An 18,957-nucleotide genomic window follows, 5' to 3' on the forward strand; every position below is an offset into this window, starting at 1 on the left:
ATATTCTAGGACTGGACAACTGAGTAGACTGTGTCCTTAGAAGGAGAGCTTTACTCTGAATTTTAAAACCTAATTTGTAGAGAATGTGAAGGAGATAGTTATGAAGCTGAGTCTGAAGAAGACAAACATTGAAGATGATCTCCTAGACCTTCTGTCATTGTGTAATATTCACAGAATGTGTATTTTCAGTAGAATAAGGATTCATTTTTAATTTACTCTTTAATGTAATACTGAACCACCCTCAGCCCCTTGCCTCCTAAAATGTCTTGATGTTCTGGTAGGAGATTTTTTTTTAAATTACATCACAGCCCTTCCTATTCCTTGGGGCAATCCTTATCCAAGATGTCCCATCCCAGTTACTAATTCCAATGCCTTACTGCTGATTCTATTCATTCTATTAGCATCTACTGTCTGCATCATCTTTCCCCCTCCTCCCAACCTATCTTGGTTTTTCCAGGATCTGCTTCAGTCACCCACAGAGAGGAAGCAGCTCATTCATATTCCACTGGGACATAACAAATTGACATTAATCTCACACAAGCTGTCAAATCCTGGACCTTGTGGATGTAATTCTCATCGTTTACTTCACTTTACTTAGTGAAGCTCTGGTGCCCTCCAAGTAAAAAAAAAATAAAATTTCTCTTACCAAAACAGCCATTGCACCTTGCACACTGAATATATTCATTTTAAAAACAGAAAACCTTGTTATAGTTCTTTTCCCACAAGGGACCTGTTTTCCCCATTTGGAACATAGCTGTGTTTTGGTCCTTGCCCATGGGGCATTCAGAGATTGGCACCTGTCCAGCTGTCTCTTGGATCAGAGGCTTGCGTGAGAGACACAAAAACCCATGCAGTGAAGATGGTTAGTATTTATTTTCTTCTCTCTGCTCCAGAGAAAGAAACTCACCTCTCCAGCATGTACAGATGAAAGCTGAATTCCTCCAGCTCCATTTTTGCAATGTACACATTCAGCTCAAGGTGATGTAGATTTCTCCCCTTTACTGGATCTCTTCCGTATTTTGTTCCAGCACTTCTCCAATTATCACTGTATATTCATTTTGATTAGACAGGAGGCTGCTCTGCTTGTCTTGATTTCTTGCCAGTACAATCGAGCATGAACTATGAATACAAAAAACAAATGTCACTTTCAGAACCTCACTGACAACACTCTAGTATGCCATCCATCCCTTTTTTGGGTACATATCTCTCATGAAATACTGACTTTGTTTTCTTTTTTGGGCAGATGGTGGCAGTGGCTATTAGTGCACTCTTCATGTGCACATGAGTTGAGCAAAGATGAAGTGAATTTTCTGTCTTTGATGAAAAGTGATACTTTCGCTTAACATGTGGTGAAACTTCATTGATGAATTTCCCCCCATTTTTTAGAATTTAGAATAAGAGAATAATAGAAGTGAATGTATGTGACATCTAGTCTGCTATGCAGGAATATGGAGCTAAAGCACATACTGTGTTTAAAGACTTTCAGAGAATGAGAGTCTACCACCTTCCACTGTTGTGGGATCTTGTTCCTTGTATTTGAATCTATTGGTTTGTATTCTAATCTCTGGAACAGGAGAAAACAAGTTTTCTCCATCGAGACATGATATGCTTTCAGGTATTTTAATATGACCATCATATCACCTTTCAGTCACCTTTGGCCCAAGCTAAACAATCCTGGCTCCCTAACCTCTTCTTCATTAGGCTTGGTTTCCAAATCTTTTAATTATCTTTACCCGAAAAGCCTTCGTAAGCCGAATTGCCATAGGCGCTAATGGGGAAAAGCCGCGTTTCGTGCGAAAAAGCGCCGAAAAGCACCAAAAATTTTCTTCGTAACCCGAAAAAACATTCGTAACCCGGAACAATGATTTCCAATGGGATTTTTTCGTATCCCGAAAATTTCGTAACCTGGGTATTTCGTATCCCGAGGTACCACTGTAAAACTTTTATTTATATCCCGCTCTTCTGTAGCAAGAAAATCAGAGCAGCTCACACTAAAACGTCCACATATAATATAATACATAAAGTTACAATATTCCCCCCCTTAAAAAAGAATTAAATATATTACAATTAAAGAGTTTTAAAATGAATTTATCATAAAGATAACATAGGTAGGGTGGCAGTAAATACATGGTGTGAGGGGGCAATCAATCTGTGACTGAGGAATTTATTTGGGAAAGGCCTGCTGGAAGAGATCCGTCTTGACAGCTTTTTTTTGAAGCTATATTGGTAATTTGATGGATCTCATCCGGCAGGCTGTTCCATAGCCTGGGAGCAGTTGAAAAGGTCCTCTAAGAGGATGTAGTTAATCTGGTCTTTAAAAGCTGCAATAAATTCTTCCCAGAGGACCAGAGTATGTGGGGTGGATTGTATGGAAGTAGACAATCCCTTAAATAGGTTGGACCCAAGCTATATTGGGCTTTAAAGGTAATAACCAACACTTTGTACTGCACCCAAAAACTAATAGGCAGCCAGCGGAGTGACTTTAGGGCCGGTGTTTACTCTTGGTGACTGTCTGTCTGAATAGTATGTTCAAGCTTATCAATATCTTCCCTTTTTTTGTGTGAAAAATTAATTTGCATGAAACATCCAAATTGCACTGGTTTGTTATTTTATTTTTTTGCAAAATATTTTTGGTAAAAACCCCTAATTTTGTGTGTCTGCAAAATTGAATTTTGTGCAAACAATATCTTATAATGCAAGTATGAATGATTTTAAAAGTTTTGTCTCTTTTAAAATCTTCCACCACTGTTGGGTCGAAGAGTCATGCAAGAATTCTTGCATCCGGGAAAAAAGAGATGAAGATTTGCACACACAGACTAAAATAAAGGTCTTCAGTGGCCAGGTTGCCTTACAGGTCTCAAGAAGTGAACAGTGAAATCAAAACTGCATCTACTCCAAAGTAAGTTCTATTGAATTCAATGGATTATAGTCCAATGTAAATGTAAATGAGGATAGGCATGCAGCCCTAATCTCTAATGTCATGGCAAAATGCATTTTGACTCTAATGTATCGCACATACATCCCCACACATGGATGTACAACGGCATCACACTGATGATTATTTCCGAGCTTGGAATGGTACTTTCAAAAGTAATGAGTTTTAGTTGTAATTCCAATGACCTTTGGGGGTCATTATAATTTAAAATAAAAATAACACATTGCTTTTAGTTGACTTTCAGTTGATTTGTTTACTATCTGATAGTTAATTTAGTTTAGAGAAACCTTTATTGGCTCATCATATCAGCTGCAGAAAAAAAAACAGTGAGATTATGTCTCTAACAACAACAACAACAACAACAACAAAGGGTTCATTTCACAAAACTTCAGAATATTAGAATTTTCCATTTTCATCATGATTATACTGAAAATAATATTAATGCAGCAACATCTCCTTTCTGGGACCAAAATCTGTTGTAAAAATGAAGGACATAGAACCAGCCAAGGCAAGGAAAGCTAAGCAAGGCTTATGTTCTTAAACTTCATACTTTGCAAAACACCAAGAATCCTTATTGAAAACTTAGTTTTCATATCACAGAGGAAGAATGACAGTACTTGTAAGAAATGATGCCTTTATTTCTCCTGTTTTATTCTGTGCACCTCTTAAGAACATTTCCAGTTTCTCTTCTCTTATTAAACCGATGTTGAGAGTCATAGGGTCTTGCCTCACTAATAAAAAGGAATCTTGCCTTCTCCAGGCCAGTATAGTTCAAGGGAAAAGTCTGCACATTGCATAGAATTAGGACATTTTAAAACTTTTAAAAACTTTTGTATGTTTTTATGTCATTTTATACTGTTTTAGGTAATTGATTTTAATTGTTTTAACATTTTTATTGTAAAATCTTTTAAATAATTTTATCTGTGAGCTGCCTTAGGTCCCCTTCTGGGAGAAAGATGGCACAGAAATGAAACAAATTAAATAAATAATTGGAAAGAAATAGGACTTTTAAAACCTAGCACAACCCATGGAATGTTAATATGGCCCAAATGAGGGATTCTGGTTACTTGATTTCTTACTAGTGTCAGTTTTACATATGTTCAATCAATCCCTTTTATCTCAGTCCCATAACACTCTATAAACATTGTTTAAAAAACCACATAAAATGGTATTTATTGAAGGCATTCTGTTCTCAAATGCACATTTTATAGGCATTAGCTGTGCCTCTCTTAAAACATTTCCACCCTCTCATCTCTTATTAAACTGATTTTGAGAGTGCATTTTTGTTTAGATTTCCTCCTAAAATATGTGTTTTTTGTAAATTTATTTTTTTACTAAGAACTTTCAACTGAGCTAAGATTTAAAGCAAATGGAAAAAGGGGGAAATCACCAAAGAGAAACTCAAACAAATAGTCTCCAATTTAAGAATGATATCCAGAAAAGCTAAAGAGCCAAGTGGGCTTTCTAGAGAGCTTAAAAACAATAAAAGGGGCTCGTTTGGTTATATCCATAGCAAAAGGTAGAAGAAGGGAATTGTAGGTCCATTGCATGGAGAAGATGGGGAAATGCTAATAGGGGATAGAGAAAAGGCAGAGCCATTCAACACATTTTTTTTGCCTCAGTCTTCTCACAAAAGGAAAAGGATGTCTAACCTAAGGAAAATAGAGTAGAGGATGCAATAGGGGAAACCCAGTACAGAATAAGTAAAGAGGTATTCAGTAACATCTGGCTACTCTAAATAAATCAAGTCTCCAGGGCCAGATGAACTTAATGTAAGGGTATTAGAAGAACTGACAGAAGTAATCTTTGAACTACTGGCAATAATTTTTGAGAATTCATGCAGAATAGGAGAAGTCCCAGTAGACTGGAGGAGGACAAATGTTGTCCCCATCTTCAAAAAGCGAAAAAAATGAAGACCCAAATAATGACTGCCCCATCATCCTGACATCAATACCAGGAGAGATTCTGGGACAGACCTTTAAACAGATAGACTGTAAGCACTTAGAAAGGAATGATGTGATTGCTAATGTTAACATGGGTTTATCAAAGACAAGTCATGCTAGACTAATCTTATTTTTTTTTTTACAGAGTCACAAGCTTGATAGATGAAGGGAATGCTGTGGATGTAGCATATCTTGATTTCAGTAAGGCCTTTGACAAGGTCCACCATGATAGACTTTAAAAAAGAAAGAAAGAAAAGAACTAGCAAAATGAAAGCTAGGCAATGCTACTGTTAGGTGGATTTTTTTATCTGGTTGAAGGACCAAACTCAAAGTGTGCTCATCAATGGCTCCTGTTCATCATGCAGAGAAGTGACTAGCATGGTGCCACAAGGTTCTATCCTGGGCCCAGTGCTCTTCAACATCTGTCCCAGTGCCTTGGATGATGGAATAGAGGACATGCTTATCAAATTTGCAAATGGCACCAAATTAGGAGGGGTAGTTAATACCCCAGAGGACAGGATCAGGATTCAAAAAGAATTTAACAGATTAGAGAACCAACAAAATAAATTTCAATAGGGAGAAATGTTAGGTACTACACTTAAGCAGAAAAAAATGAAATGCATAGATATAGAATGGGTAACACCTGGCTTGAAAAAAGTACTTGAGAAAGGGATCTCGGAGTCTTAGTAGACCACAAGCAGATCATATGTCAACAGTGTAATACAGCTGCTAAAAAAGCTAATATAATCTAAATTGCATCAATAGGAGTATAATGCCTATATCAAGGGAAATATTGATACAGTACTATTCTGTTCTGCTTTGGTCAGATCACACCTGTAATACTGTGTCCAATTCTGGGCACCTCAATTCAAAAGGGATATTGACAAGATGGAGTGTGTACAGAGTAGGATGACCAAAATGGTTTGGAAACCATGTCCTATGGGGACTGGATTAGGGAGCTGGATATGTTTAACCTGGAAAAGAGAAGGTTAAGAGGTGATATGATAGCTTTGTTTAAATATTTGAGCAGGTGTCATATTGAGGATAGAGGAAGCTGGTTTCTATTACTCCAGAGATTAGGATGTGGAGCAATGGATTCAAACTACAGGAAAGGAGATTCCACCTAAGCATTAGGAAGAACTTCCTGAAAGAAAAAGCTGTTCAACAGTGGAATATGCTAGATTGGAATGTGGTGGAATCTCCTCCTGGGAGGTTTTTAAACAGAGAATGGATGGCCATCTTTTGGGGGTGCTTTGATTGTGTATTCCTGCATGGCAGGGGGTTGTGGTCCCTTCCAACTCTATGATTCTATAGCTCAGTTTAGTTCATCTTTATTACAGTCATAGACCAGCATAATTATGGCTAGGATTTAAAAGAAAGGTCAGTCTACTTTTAAAAAAATAAATAACAGGCACTCATACACAATCAAATATTTTAATTTTATGCCCTTATTTGGTATGTAATTTCCTGTAATATATGTAGTTTTATACAGAACTTTACCTACTCTAAACATCACTGCACCACAAAATATACCCTGATCAGTGATTCGCTTTAAATCATAGTGGGAATATGCCCCAATGTTATCTATATAGGGGGAAAGGGGGAAATGGAAAAAGATCTGGGATTTTTACACTTTTAGAAGCTTCTTTCTGTGTGGATGATGGGATTTGCCCCCCCAAGTTTAGTTTTTCTTGCTCTAAATGACAACTTTGAAATACCAAATTCCAATTTAATGTATAAATTAATGGCGCAGTGGTTAAATGCCTATACTGCAGCCATTCACTCAAAACCACAAGGCTGCGAGTTCAAGACCAGCTAAAGGGCCCAAGCTCGACTCAGGCTTGCATCCTTCCGAGGTCGCTAAAATGAGTACCCAGACTGTTGGGGGCAAATTAGCTTACTTGCTGTTCACTGCTATGATCTTTGGAATAGCGGTATATAAATAAAACAAAGTATTATTATTATTATTATTATTATTATTATTATTATTGGTACAGAAGCCCAATATTCATTTGCTTCTTGCCACCCCTTTTATCTATATGGGCTCCAAAAATGTTGCGATTCCTGTAGGGTCTGCCATTGCATTCAGATATTTCATCTTTTCCTATGTGCCAATGTCTGGCAATATGATCTGTTTTCACCTTAGTGGCATAAATATTAAGATGCAGACTCTTAAGCCAGCCTTTTAAATGACAAGCGGGTACAGAGACAGACACATTAGCATGGATGGAATGTTTTCAAGCTTAGTCAGAGAGATTCCTTGGAGAAAATGGCCCTAAAATGAATGTGACAGTGCTGCTCTCTGGGACATGACATGGACTGAGTTAATTTAAAAGATATTGATGATGACATTGTTACCATGATTCAGTTGATGAAGCAGAACTCACCTCCCCCTTGTATTTTTTCATTCCAGAAGTATAGCAATGAAGAGCTTATCCCCAAGTTGACAGGACTATGAAATATTAAAATCTTTGCTAGTCTGCTCCTGTCCTCATCTCACCCAGCCAGCTGGCCCAGACTTATTCCAGGAAGATCTACTCTTGCCTCTTCCTTCTTCTCCTTTTCATACATGCCAAGACTGCTTTGGGTGTGTATGTTTATATTCATTTAATAAAATCATGGGACTTGATATACCGTGACATTTAATAAAGGATTTAATAGATTGTGCAAGATAATGAGTTATGTCTGAATAAAGAAATAACAGTACTTTTGAAAATCCAGCTACCTCTTGTAGTGCATTTTGGAAGCAAAATGACCCCATTATATCACCCTGATTACTGACATTACTTCTGATCTATACTGTAGTTTCTAAATCAGATACTCATGCACAAAGCAAAAGGTGATGGGCATAGTTCCCTTTCATGGTGTTCAAAGACAACAACAAGAAAAACACACACAGTGTAAATGCCTTGCTGCAAAGCTGCCCCCCATGTGGTCAGATGGATGGCATGACATCAGCTTTGGTGTGGCATCAGAGCATGTGGCATATAAATGCTGGGCTCTGATGATGCCTCCAAGCTGGTCTGTTTCACCCCTTTCTTCTGTAGTAAATAGTGTTCAGCAGTTTCACAGTGCCCATATTCAGCAAGGGACTGCCATAATGTTAATATGTTGAGGACTCAGCAAAATGACTATTGCACTTTGGGACTGATGCACATCAGGCACTGATATGTATTTGCACTCCTGTGCTCATCTTAACAATGCCTAGGGACTAAAGATGTTCATTGGGACCTTATGCACATTGGGACACTCACACCAATGCTTTGATACACATCTTTACAAATTACTGTGCGAGTTCAGTAGTACCTCTACTATGGGTCCCTTTGGAATGGTGGCATATACATGAAATGAAATGAATGAATATGCAGCTGAGTGTGCTTAAAGGTATGCAACACAGAATGTGATCTAGAATTGACTATTTAGACTGATGTCATAATTAAAATTAATTTCTTAAGCTCTTCACTTCTAATCATATATTTAAGTTTAAAATACAGTAAATATTTATAATACTTACATTGTACATGTAGGAGGTCTACATTAAAACATGCAGGATGTTCCTTATATGTTAGTTATAGTATGGATTTACTTTTTCCTCTGCTTCTCCAAGCCAACAAACAAATGCTCTGAAGATATGGCTGGGATTAAGCTACCTGTAGTGTGTATATTGATCTTTTAACTTAAGTCTTTGATTTATTAATAATGAGGTCTGTTTGGTTGGAAGACTTCACAAAGCTATTTGTCTCTTTTGACGCACCTTTAAATTAATTATTGATATGGTCAATCTCTTCTGGGAAGATTTAAGTCTCACGTTCACACTCTAAACACACTTTGTTTCAATACCAGTGGTAGCATGTTGTCTATCCCACTAAGAATAACCACCTTACACTATATTGATCTGTAGGTAAATAAGGACAAATTGATGGAATTGTCTCCTGGTACTGATTGCTTAATTGTACTCTATTTGATGCATGAACATAGGATCTTTTCCTCTCTTTTTGGAATATTTATCAAATTAACTGATATAAAAGTTTCTATTTTTACCTTTTAATTTTGTCCAGTGAATGGTTTTCAATGGTCCAAAACACACTGCAGAAATAATCCAGTTTCAGACCCCTTTGACTGCCCTGGCTCAGTGCTAGGGAATTCTGGGAATTGTAGTTTATTGTGGCACCAGAGCTCTCTGACAGAGAAGGCTAAATGTCTCACAAAACTACAGGTTCCCAAATTATCTAGCATTGAGTCAGGGCAGTTAAAGGGGTTTCAAACTGGATTGTTTCTGCAGCATGTTTTGGGCCAGTGTCATGAAATTAAAAATCCCTGTAACAATCCAGTAAAGAAAGTTCCTTAATGAAGGCCAAATTGGCGTGGGAATGAGGATGAAATACAAATTTCTTTTCCACTACTTCCGTGGTCCTGATTGTTCTCTGTAAGGCAGCCAGCTTTTCATATTCAAAAAGGACTACTCTTCTATGTTAGAACGACAGGGAATATATAAGGCAAGCATTGCATTTCAGCTTCTTTCATGCTTTCTGGTCCCTCATAGCCAACAGATAGCAATTCATTATTCTTGCTTCCTCCTTAGATGAAAATGAGCATGAGAACAAGGCATCATATACACACAATCACTCTGCAGCCCAGGTCCCTAGATAACCTCACCTCATTGGTTCCATGTAGTTGGTGAATAACTTCCAGAAGTAACAATTATTCTTTTTGAACCCCTGACAGCTGCCCATCCCTAGACTTAGCAATGCTGGCTGAAGAAAAATGGTTCAGGCTGGTATAAGTCAGCTTCTTAGGACAGGACATTGGCAACACAGGATCAGGGTCAATGTTACTGTAAAAGCAAATTCATTACAAACTGCAGACTATACAGTGTTGACCAAATGTGCACCACTACCACTATAGGAAATAGCTCCAGGAATGTGAGATCCCACAATATATCAGAACTTGCCCACGCTTCAGGCCATCTTTGTGCACACCAGTGACCCTGGAAGAAAAGCCCAAAGCCCATACTTCCAGCTGCAACAGATTGTACTTAGAGGCTGTCCCCCAACTGCCATGGCCGCTGCCATAATGCCACTCCACTGAAACCTTGGAGGAAGATTAACCAAATATTCAGATCCTCCCTCAACCCCTTTGAAACACGTATGAAATGATGAGGCATGCGTATATCCACCGTAGCGTTCAGCACGGCCTTATATAGGCTAAGTCTGGGGTGGGGCCAAGCTAGGTCGCTCCTCCCCTCCAGGCAGCACCAATCAGCTGCCTTGGAGGACCAGCATGAGCGACCCCCGAGAAGACCTCCTGCCAGCTAGAGCGGCCACCCCCGGAAATTCCACCTCCGGCCCCTCCAGCAGCCAATCATAAGCCTCGGCCGCCCCACAATGCATTCTGGGACGCGCTGAGGGCCACATTGCTGGCGCTCCTGCCGGCGGCAACTCGGCTGCCGAGTGATCCCAGCAGCCGTTCTTTTGCCATGGTGAATGGGGGAAAGGAGGTCCATTCTGCTGATGATTGGACCATGAGTGAATGATGTTTATAGCAGATTTGAGTGGGGTTGGATCAGCAAAGCTGAAACAGGATTCTGGCCAATATATTGAATTTTACATAAAAACTGATCAAACAAACAAACCTCATGTTTTCTGTACAAAGCACCGGACGATGGGAGAATTTTGTAAGAAAAGTTGTCAAAAGTGAAAAACCATCTCAGATGTGTAGAAACATTTGTCATCTCACCCAGCATCAAGAAAGCTTTTGTAAGTTTTTATTCCTCTACCTGCAAGAATGAAATAAGTGAAATTTTACAACCCTAGCCTAGTCTACAAGGTTTGCAAGTACCTGTGCAAGACTGGAGTGTGCATTTTATTGTGTCACTCTGTGCTTATAAAGAGGCTTTCAAGGAAAGAAAAGAAAAGAGAAAAGGCAAGAGAGCTGTGAGTTTGTTACATGAAAGGAGGATGGGCAAGAAAATGTGTCATCTACACTTCAAGATTCTGATTACTCCATTTCATTACTCTTCTCCTTATCCCATCCAAGATTAGCTTTAAATCTCTTTCATGACAGTCAAACATTAGTGACCACTGAGTATGTTCAGTTCCCACTGGGCTGTTTTGGAGGGTTCCCCCCACTTAGATGCCCCCCAATATTTTTGTACTTCTACAAAGTCCTTCCTTCCTTCCTTCCTTCTTCACAAAAGATGACAAATGTGGTGACCTACAATATAAAACACAAACTATCATTTGATCAGTAACAAGCTAAAACTCTGGAAAAACCTCAGGAAAAACATGTGCATCGGTAAAATGTGGGTGCAAAAATTTACAACTGTTTTCCCCAATGAAGTTGATGAAGGGACCCGTAGTTCCTTGAGCTCTAGTGACAATAATGGATCAATGGCATCCTCCCTCCAAAATATCAATCTGCCCCTTCAAAGAGTGTGTAACAATATCTAGAACAATTGACTCATTTCCTAGACCTGGCAACTGGTATTCAGATTCAGTTTATGCAGCCTCACATGGTGCCTGGACACAGGTTGAAAGCCTACATGGTCAATCCTGATTCAGATGCATGGAGAATTGAGTGCCATATGCATAATCATAACATCTTGCTCCAAACCCTCTAATGATCATTCCCAACAGCTCTGTGTGGATATTAAAAACTACAGCAAACAAAACAGTAACTTGTAGCACTCTATTGCATGAGTGTCAAAAGGACCTCCTTAGGGCTTCCTTCTGAAATTAACCCTTTTGGTAGGAAAGGAATCCATGAAGTACTCTGCCTCCAACCCTTGTCCTATAAAGCTGCCTAAGAGATTACCATGATCAATCATTCCAAAAGCCACAGAGGAATCAAGCAGAAGAAGCATTCAATTTCCATCTATCTTTTTCTTTATAAAGCTCTTCTATCAAAATGACCAAGAGTAACTCAGTAACAAAACTAATCCTAAACCCAGGCTGAATAATTGGTATCCTTGACGTATGCCTGTTGTTGTTTCAGTAACTACCTCAATAACTTTCTAAGCAATGGGGAACCTGTGACCCCTTAGTAGGTCTATAAGGGCTATGCGTAGGACAGGCTTCTTCAGGAATGGTCACATCATTCTCTCCAGTACCAATGCACTAACTACTCTGCAAAGGGCTTGACAAAAACATCACAACAGGTCCCTAGAGCACGCAGAAGGACTCATCAGCCTGCTTTACTCCCCATTCATCCCTAAACTACCAAGGACCAGCCCATGCTCCTAAACCCCAAAGAATATCCTCAAAAGTAATTGTACAGATCGCTCATCACATCTTGACAAGTGCCTTGGTAGAATTACCAGCTCTATGCACAAAGAAGTCCGCTCTTACATCCAGGAAACCATCAGTTTCCATAGATCTCAGGAGGGGGTTTATTTTAATAGGTTCCTTGCTCTAAGCATGAGGATTGCAGCTGAAAGTCCAAACTTCACTGTTTCAATGGCATTATTTTACCCTTCCTACCAACAGACCATCCATCTTGAATTTGAAACAGAGAAGTTTATCGCACCGGTCTTCAGGGCCGTTCTCAGCACGGCCCACCAGGAAACGGAACGAGTGGGGGACGGATTTTACCACACACTCCAGTCCCTCATTCGTTCCGTTCCCCCTCTCTTCTGTTCCTATTCCATTCCAGAGGGAACGCTTTTTGAGAACTGTTCTGAACAGTTCTCAAAAATTCCCCCCTCTGGAATGGATTGAGAACGGAAGAGAGGGGGAACGGAACGAATGAGGGACAGGTGTGTGCGGTAAAATCCGTGCCCCTCTCGTTCCATACTCGTTCCTGCTCCTTCCGTTCCATTCGCAGAACGGACCCAGAGGAACAGTGCGATAAAATCCAGAGATGAGTGTGAGGGTATGCCATGCTCTGTGTGCCAAGCCACTGATGATTTGAAAGGGGTCATTTTTGTCATGGAGTTCATCAAGCCTTGAACCAGAGTATCTCCAAGCTTGCTGATAACTTCTTCAGGTGATACCTTCTTCAAGCTCTTTTAGTTACACAGACAGCATTTACATATATTTGCTACAAATAAATGGAATGAGTGGAAATCTCTCTGTGGGCAAATTTCTTAATAGTTGTCTTACAGATTTATCAGAAATAGTATTAACAAAGGTAGTAGCTCCACAACACTTTGTAATATGAACTGTGAAACAAATCACAATACACTATTTTAAAAGACCAGGACTATCTCCTGTGACATAAAGAGAGGACAAAGACCTGACATGACTCATGCACAGATTCTTGCAAAAACTGAACAAGAGATAAAGCTGTGGGTGTGTGGTGTCTTCCTCTCCCTACTGATGTTGCAAAAGATCTAAAGGTGCATTTAAACTTTTAGCTGCTAGGGAACCTTTTTGATACACCAGTTAATTTCTTCCCCTAAGACTACAATGTTGCAAGTGCCTTGTTTACTGTATGCCTTCATATAACCCCAGAGAGGTTAATTAAATTTCATCCTGGTGTGAAGTCTAAAAATTCCATGATGCTAGAACAGACTCATAGATTTATTTACTGTTGCAGTCCCAGGTGTTATAAATCATACTAATACTCCTTGTGTCTCAGTTGCATTATTATGTTAGGAAGAATATTATTTTGTGATTTGGAGGTAGTTGGATCTGTTGGCATATAGTGTTGAGTGAAGATACATAACACAGTCATGACTATCATCATTACTGAACCAATTCAGATGTTTCTTCAGAAGTTTCCTCTTGCATCTGACATTGGGGTTTTGCTTAGATTCATTCCTGGACAGGTTTTTACTTGATGATATTCCATGGGGTCATCAATAGTCCACTTACAATAGTGATGGACTGTTAGCGTCTGAGAGCCAAGGTCCTATGAAACTAATAGTTTTCTGGGATGGGCCATAAGAGACCCATGTTCAGATCATTCTTAGCCATAAGCTCTACTCATAGTATCCTTTATTTTATTTTACTTTATTTGGTGTGTTGTGGTGGGGTTAGCAACTACTAGATTTGATATAGTACCAGCCGTTCTTTCTATTGTCTGCCTGCTTGGTCTGCTTTTCAGTTCCCTGTGCTGGGATCATAATATACTTGTACTGATGGACAGTTGACCACATAATGTATAGGGATAAATGGCAGGGGTATTTCTTTGCTTGTTTTGTTCTCATAAATAAGAATTGTGACTTTGAAAAGTTTTCTCCCTCTGGGTGAGATTATGAGAGTTTCTGTGCATTTCTGGGAACATTTGAGGTACTTTGTGAAAATTCATTTTGAAAAACATTAGCACTGCACAGAAAAACAGTGTCTTTAGGGGAATATTGTTGCTCTCTCTTTTTTTTTCTTAGTCCTGAAGTCCAGAAATGTTGTTTTTCAGACAATGTGCCTCAGTGTGCCAAGATCAGAATTTAGAGTATTAGGTTTGATAATTAATCTGATAATGTTAACCATTCAAATTAGGAAAAATTAATTGATTGCTATCGATGCTAGTAATTTAAGTTTAGCTAATTAACATGGTTCTGGGGAGGATAATCTCCAGGGCAGAAGAGAGGCTTACAGAGAATGGCATGGAGGTTGTCACTTTTTAGAGGTATAATTCATTATCGGCACCTTCAAAGGTGCCCTTTCATTTAAAATGACCTCCCTCCAACCCTGAATTCTTCTTCCAGATGGACTATAAAGCCCATCATACAATTGTTGCCTGGAGATGGTGGGACTTCAACATGACTTGAATATGTCAAGTTTGAGTAGCTGTCCTAAATAATGAGGCCATATCTTATATTTTTTGACTGATCTCAATATCTCCTCCATTTCTATCCTTCTTTTTTACTTCTCTTTTCCCCCCTCTTCCTTCATTTCCCCTTCAAACAAGTTGCTTGTTAAATGTTGATAAGGAGTGATGTTAAAGCACAGGTGGGAATAATGCATTCCTCTAAATGTTGTTGAACTGCAACTTCCTGCATTCCTTACCACTGTTTATACATAGCGGGAAGCTATGGTTCAAATATATCTGGAGAGTCACATGATCCTCACCCTGTGTTAATGTGTAGTAAAGACGGGTGTGTTAATTTTAATGGCAGGGCACTGATCCATTGCAAATTCAGAGGTGACTGGCTACCAAGATCAATCAGTGAATCACAGATGGATAATTAGTCAGAAATGTTTGGAGCACTCCTATGCATACATAGAACATTTTCCTGCAGAAAGGAATTGTTGCATACTCTGTGCCTCCTTAGACCTTATCAGGAAATATGATCTGCAAAGATCAGTGTTACTTACTTCTCAGACTTCTGTGTAGATTTTTTGAAAGAAAGACACTTCTTCCAGGATTGGGAGGGTGTCACTTTAGCTAGCTGTAATTTTTTTGTTTCAGACACCAAGCTTAGAAAATCCTACTACACAGATTTAAATGGCTCTGGTAGTGCTGATCTAGGGATGGACCAGGAATTTGTTGGAGTCACAGTTTAATGCAATATTATCCAGTTTGCACACTTTAGACCTGAAAATGAATTCAAATACGTTTTGTCTTCTGAAATCCATACACAATAGGGTTTACAAAGTGTTCTCAAATGTGAAACAAAATTGCATACAAAAATGCACAATGTGCTCACAAACATGTTTACATTTCCAAAACTGTAGGTTCAGAGATTGCAAATATGCTTCCTAAGGGATACACAAAGCTGCCCAAGGCTGGTTTTGCAGCCCCTGCTCTGTTACCCTATTGTCACTCAAACCATACTGTCAAAATTATCATGGCTGGGGTTTTGTTTCTGTATTGTTACCAAAGGACCAGTCTGAACAGCTGCTCTGTGTTTCCCCCTTGGAGTCTCCTGCATCTTAGAGTGGCTACAATTGCTATTTTGGGAAGCAACACTGCAGGTGGTAGCCATGAAGTAGAGGATGATGTGGCTTATGAAGATTTGTAGATTGGCTATTGTGCACGTGCGAGTGTGCGCGCCCACACACACACACCCACACACACACACTGCATAGAAACTACTCAACTTACTTTAATATATGAAACATGTTTTTATTGGAAAACACTCACAAATGCACATTTTGAAAAAAATGGGGACCAAAAAGGCATACATAAGAATTTCTATGTGGAATACAGTCTGTTATCCAGCTCAGAGCTGGGGTGGAAACAAGCCCAAGAGTGGGGAAAATGAGGGACTGGATGAGATAGAGCTTGACAGATTCACCCATCCTTATGCAGAATTGATATTTTCAACACAGGCTTTTATTTTTAGCCATATGTTTTCTCTTCACATCTCTCTGGTGTCTCTGCAGCCTCTCTGGCTGAAAGGGTTGGCAATATATTTTCCTTTATGCAATGAAGGAGAAGATGGTGCCCCCCTGTTCTGTTCCACAGATGGAAGCTGACTGCACTGGGCTGCCAGTTGAATGCAATACTGTTCATTCCATTTAACTGAGGGCACCACATTGGAGGGCAGCAGACCAATTTACATGCGTGGGACAATCCATGAGACACCCACACCTCTTTCTGAAGAAGACAGTCAGGGGTTTATGAAGAACAGGAAGGAACTGCCATAGCTATCACAGAACACCTGCCACCTAAGGTGATTGTTTCACTTTGCTTTGTGCAGCATTTTCTGGAATGCCCATGGGAGAATCTAATTTTGTAACATCCTCCCTATGGACATTCCAGAAAGCATAAGAGATGAGGAGATGTTTAAAAAAAAAATTTTTTTTTCGAAAGGGAGAACACCACTTGACAAGCCTGCAATGTAACTAGGAGTGCATCTACACTATAGAAATAATGCAGTTTGACACCACTTTAACTATCATGGGGCTCATTCCACTTGTTTTTAAATCGGTTTGCGATTCATATTGACATCAGCTTGTGGATTCGATTAAGGCCAATGCATAGTTCCCACTATGGGATCAAATTATGTCCTTATTCCAGGTCGTTCCCACTAGTGGGAATGAGCCCATGCTTCAAAATGGAGGATGCTTTTGGACAGATTGCTGAAAGGTGGGACTGTGTCTTGGAAAAGGAAGACCTGTGGTCACCCAGTGTGGAAGCCACTAAAAGCCTCTGACTACAAATAGATGGAAGTCAGCCACCCTCCCATCCCCATGCCACTCTCGGGGGCCTGTCTGCAGTGGGCTCTGAAGCCACTGCAGCCAGTCTTACCCCCACACCCCCTCAAGTGTGCCGGACCTGATGGAGGAAACTCTGGTGGCCCAAGAGTGGATAGAGGAAGGACCTGGGTGCCTCGCCACCAAGGGGCAGCCCACCGACACCCCCCCCTCCATTCTCGGGTGGCAAATGGTGTTGCATTGTGTCCTGGAGGGCTTTGTACACTTAACACATTTCCCTCACACCAGAGGCCAAGTACTTGGTGCCCTCCGGGGCGGTGGTTCAAAGACTCACACCGCCTCAGCCCTCGGGGAGGCAGATGCCTCCATCGAAGCTGGAAGGAGGAAGGCAGAAGGGGAGAAATCTGCCCTGGGAGGACCACACTTCAGCTGCCCCTGCTTCTCCTCATAATGCCTAGCCAGAGAGGTCTCTGTGGCTCAGGCGGCCATGATGACCTCACACACTGAGCCTAGGACAGGTGGAAGGGCCCCTGGGAGCAACGTGGGGATGTTAGTGAGGCCATCTTCCATCTATTTGCAGTCAAGGGCTTTTTGTCTCACCTGAACTGCAAAACATCCCTCTGTTTTTTGGACCACTGGGGCCAAGGCACTATGGGAGGACCACACTTCACCTGCTCCTGCTCTTCCTCAGAGCGCCTTGCCAGGGAAGTCACCGGGGCTCCTCATGCCCCCTTGCCTGTCTCTGAATCAGATCCATTGTTCCCACTTGTGGAACACTCATACCAATCGCTTCTTTTCAAAAGAAGTGCCAAAAAATAGTGTTGGAAATGAGGAATTTATTTGCATTTTTCATGTTTCCAAGTGAGTCTGAATGATCACAATTGCATCTGGAACTGTATCCAATGGGACCGAGGCTCATATAAAGCGATCAGGAAATTGCTTCAAATCATAATGGGAATGAGCTCATGGTTCCATCCTACAGAATTCTGGGATTTGTAGATTTGTGAGGCACCAGCACTCTTTGGCAGAGAAATCAAAAGACTTTGTAAAACTAGGTATCCCAGGATTCCACAGGATGGAGCTACAGCACTTAAACTGGTGTCAAACTGCATTATTTCTACAAGATAAAGGCACCCTAAGACGTGAGGGTAGAGTTTTGTGAACTGGGTTTGTGGGTTCAGTGCAACATTAGACCATTGCCTGTGATGCTGCAATGAGGAAGTGCTACCTTTTAACAGAATTTTACTCTCATATTATCCTTGGCTAAAAATAGCATCTGCATCGTGTGAGAAGCCCACTGATTTTTTTCATAACACTCTCTTTATGACCGAGGTTTAAGTCCATAATTTAGCAATCATGAAATATGTATTGAACTTGGCTTCCCTCTTTCCTTTTAGCTCTTGGAAGCTTTTGATATAAAGCTGTCTATGTTAAAAAAAAAAAGGAAAAAAAAAGAAAGAAAATGGAATACCTCTTCAGGGAAATGGACAACGCACGTTTTGCAAAAGTGCTGATGAACTAGTTCAACTGTAAATGACTCCAGGTGCCTCAGTGGTAAAAAAATGTCTCTGGAAGATTATTATTATTTTTTAATGGGAGAAGGAAGCAATGTTCTTACAGCTTAATGAAGTCATCTTTATTAGTATTTATTTTTAATTAACTTTTGTCTCTTGCTACATTGGTTAATAAGACACCGTTCAGGATGGGAGGGGCAGAATGGAAATACTGGCACTCGGGGGGAATTAGCCCAGCACTTGATGCATGATACAGTCCTATTACTGGACGGTAGCATCAGAATGCAATTGGTTTAACCTTGGATTGTTGATACTTTTTTTCAGAGAAGAATGGACTAGTTTTTCTAACTCAGAATAATAGTAGTAGTAATAATAATAATAATAATTTGTTTTATTTATATACCGCTATTCCAAATATCATAGCGGTGAACAGCAAGTAAGCTAATTAGAAAGCAACAACTGCATTTTAAAGCATTTTCTTTTAAGAAAATAAGTTCAACTGCCTTGGCTGAAGAGTGGGGTAT

This window comes from Sceloporus undulatus, chromosome 6 (assembly GCF_019175285.1).
Source record: "Sceloporus undulatus isolate JIND9_A2432 ecotype Alabama chromosome 6, SceUnd_v1.1, whole genome shotgun sequence".
Classification (NCBI taxonomy): domain Eukaryota; kingdom Metazoa; phylum Chordata; class Lepidosauria; order Squamata; family Phrynosomatidae; genus Sceloporus; species Sceloporus undulatus.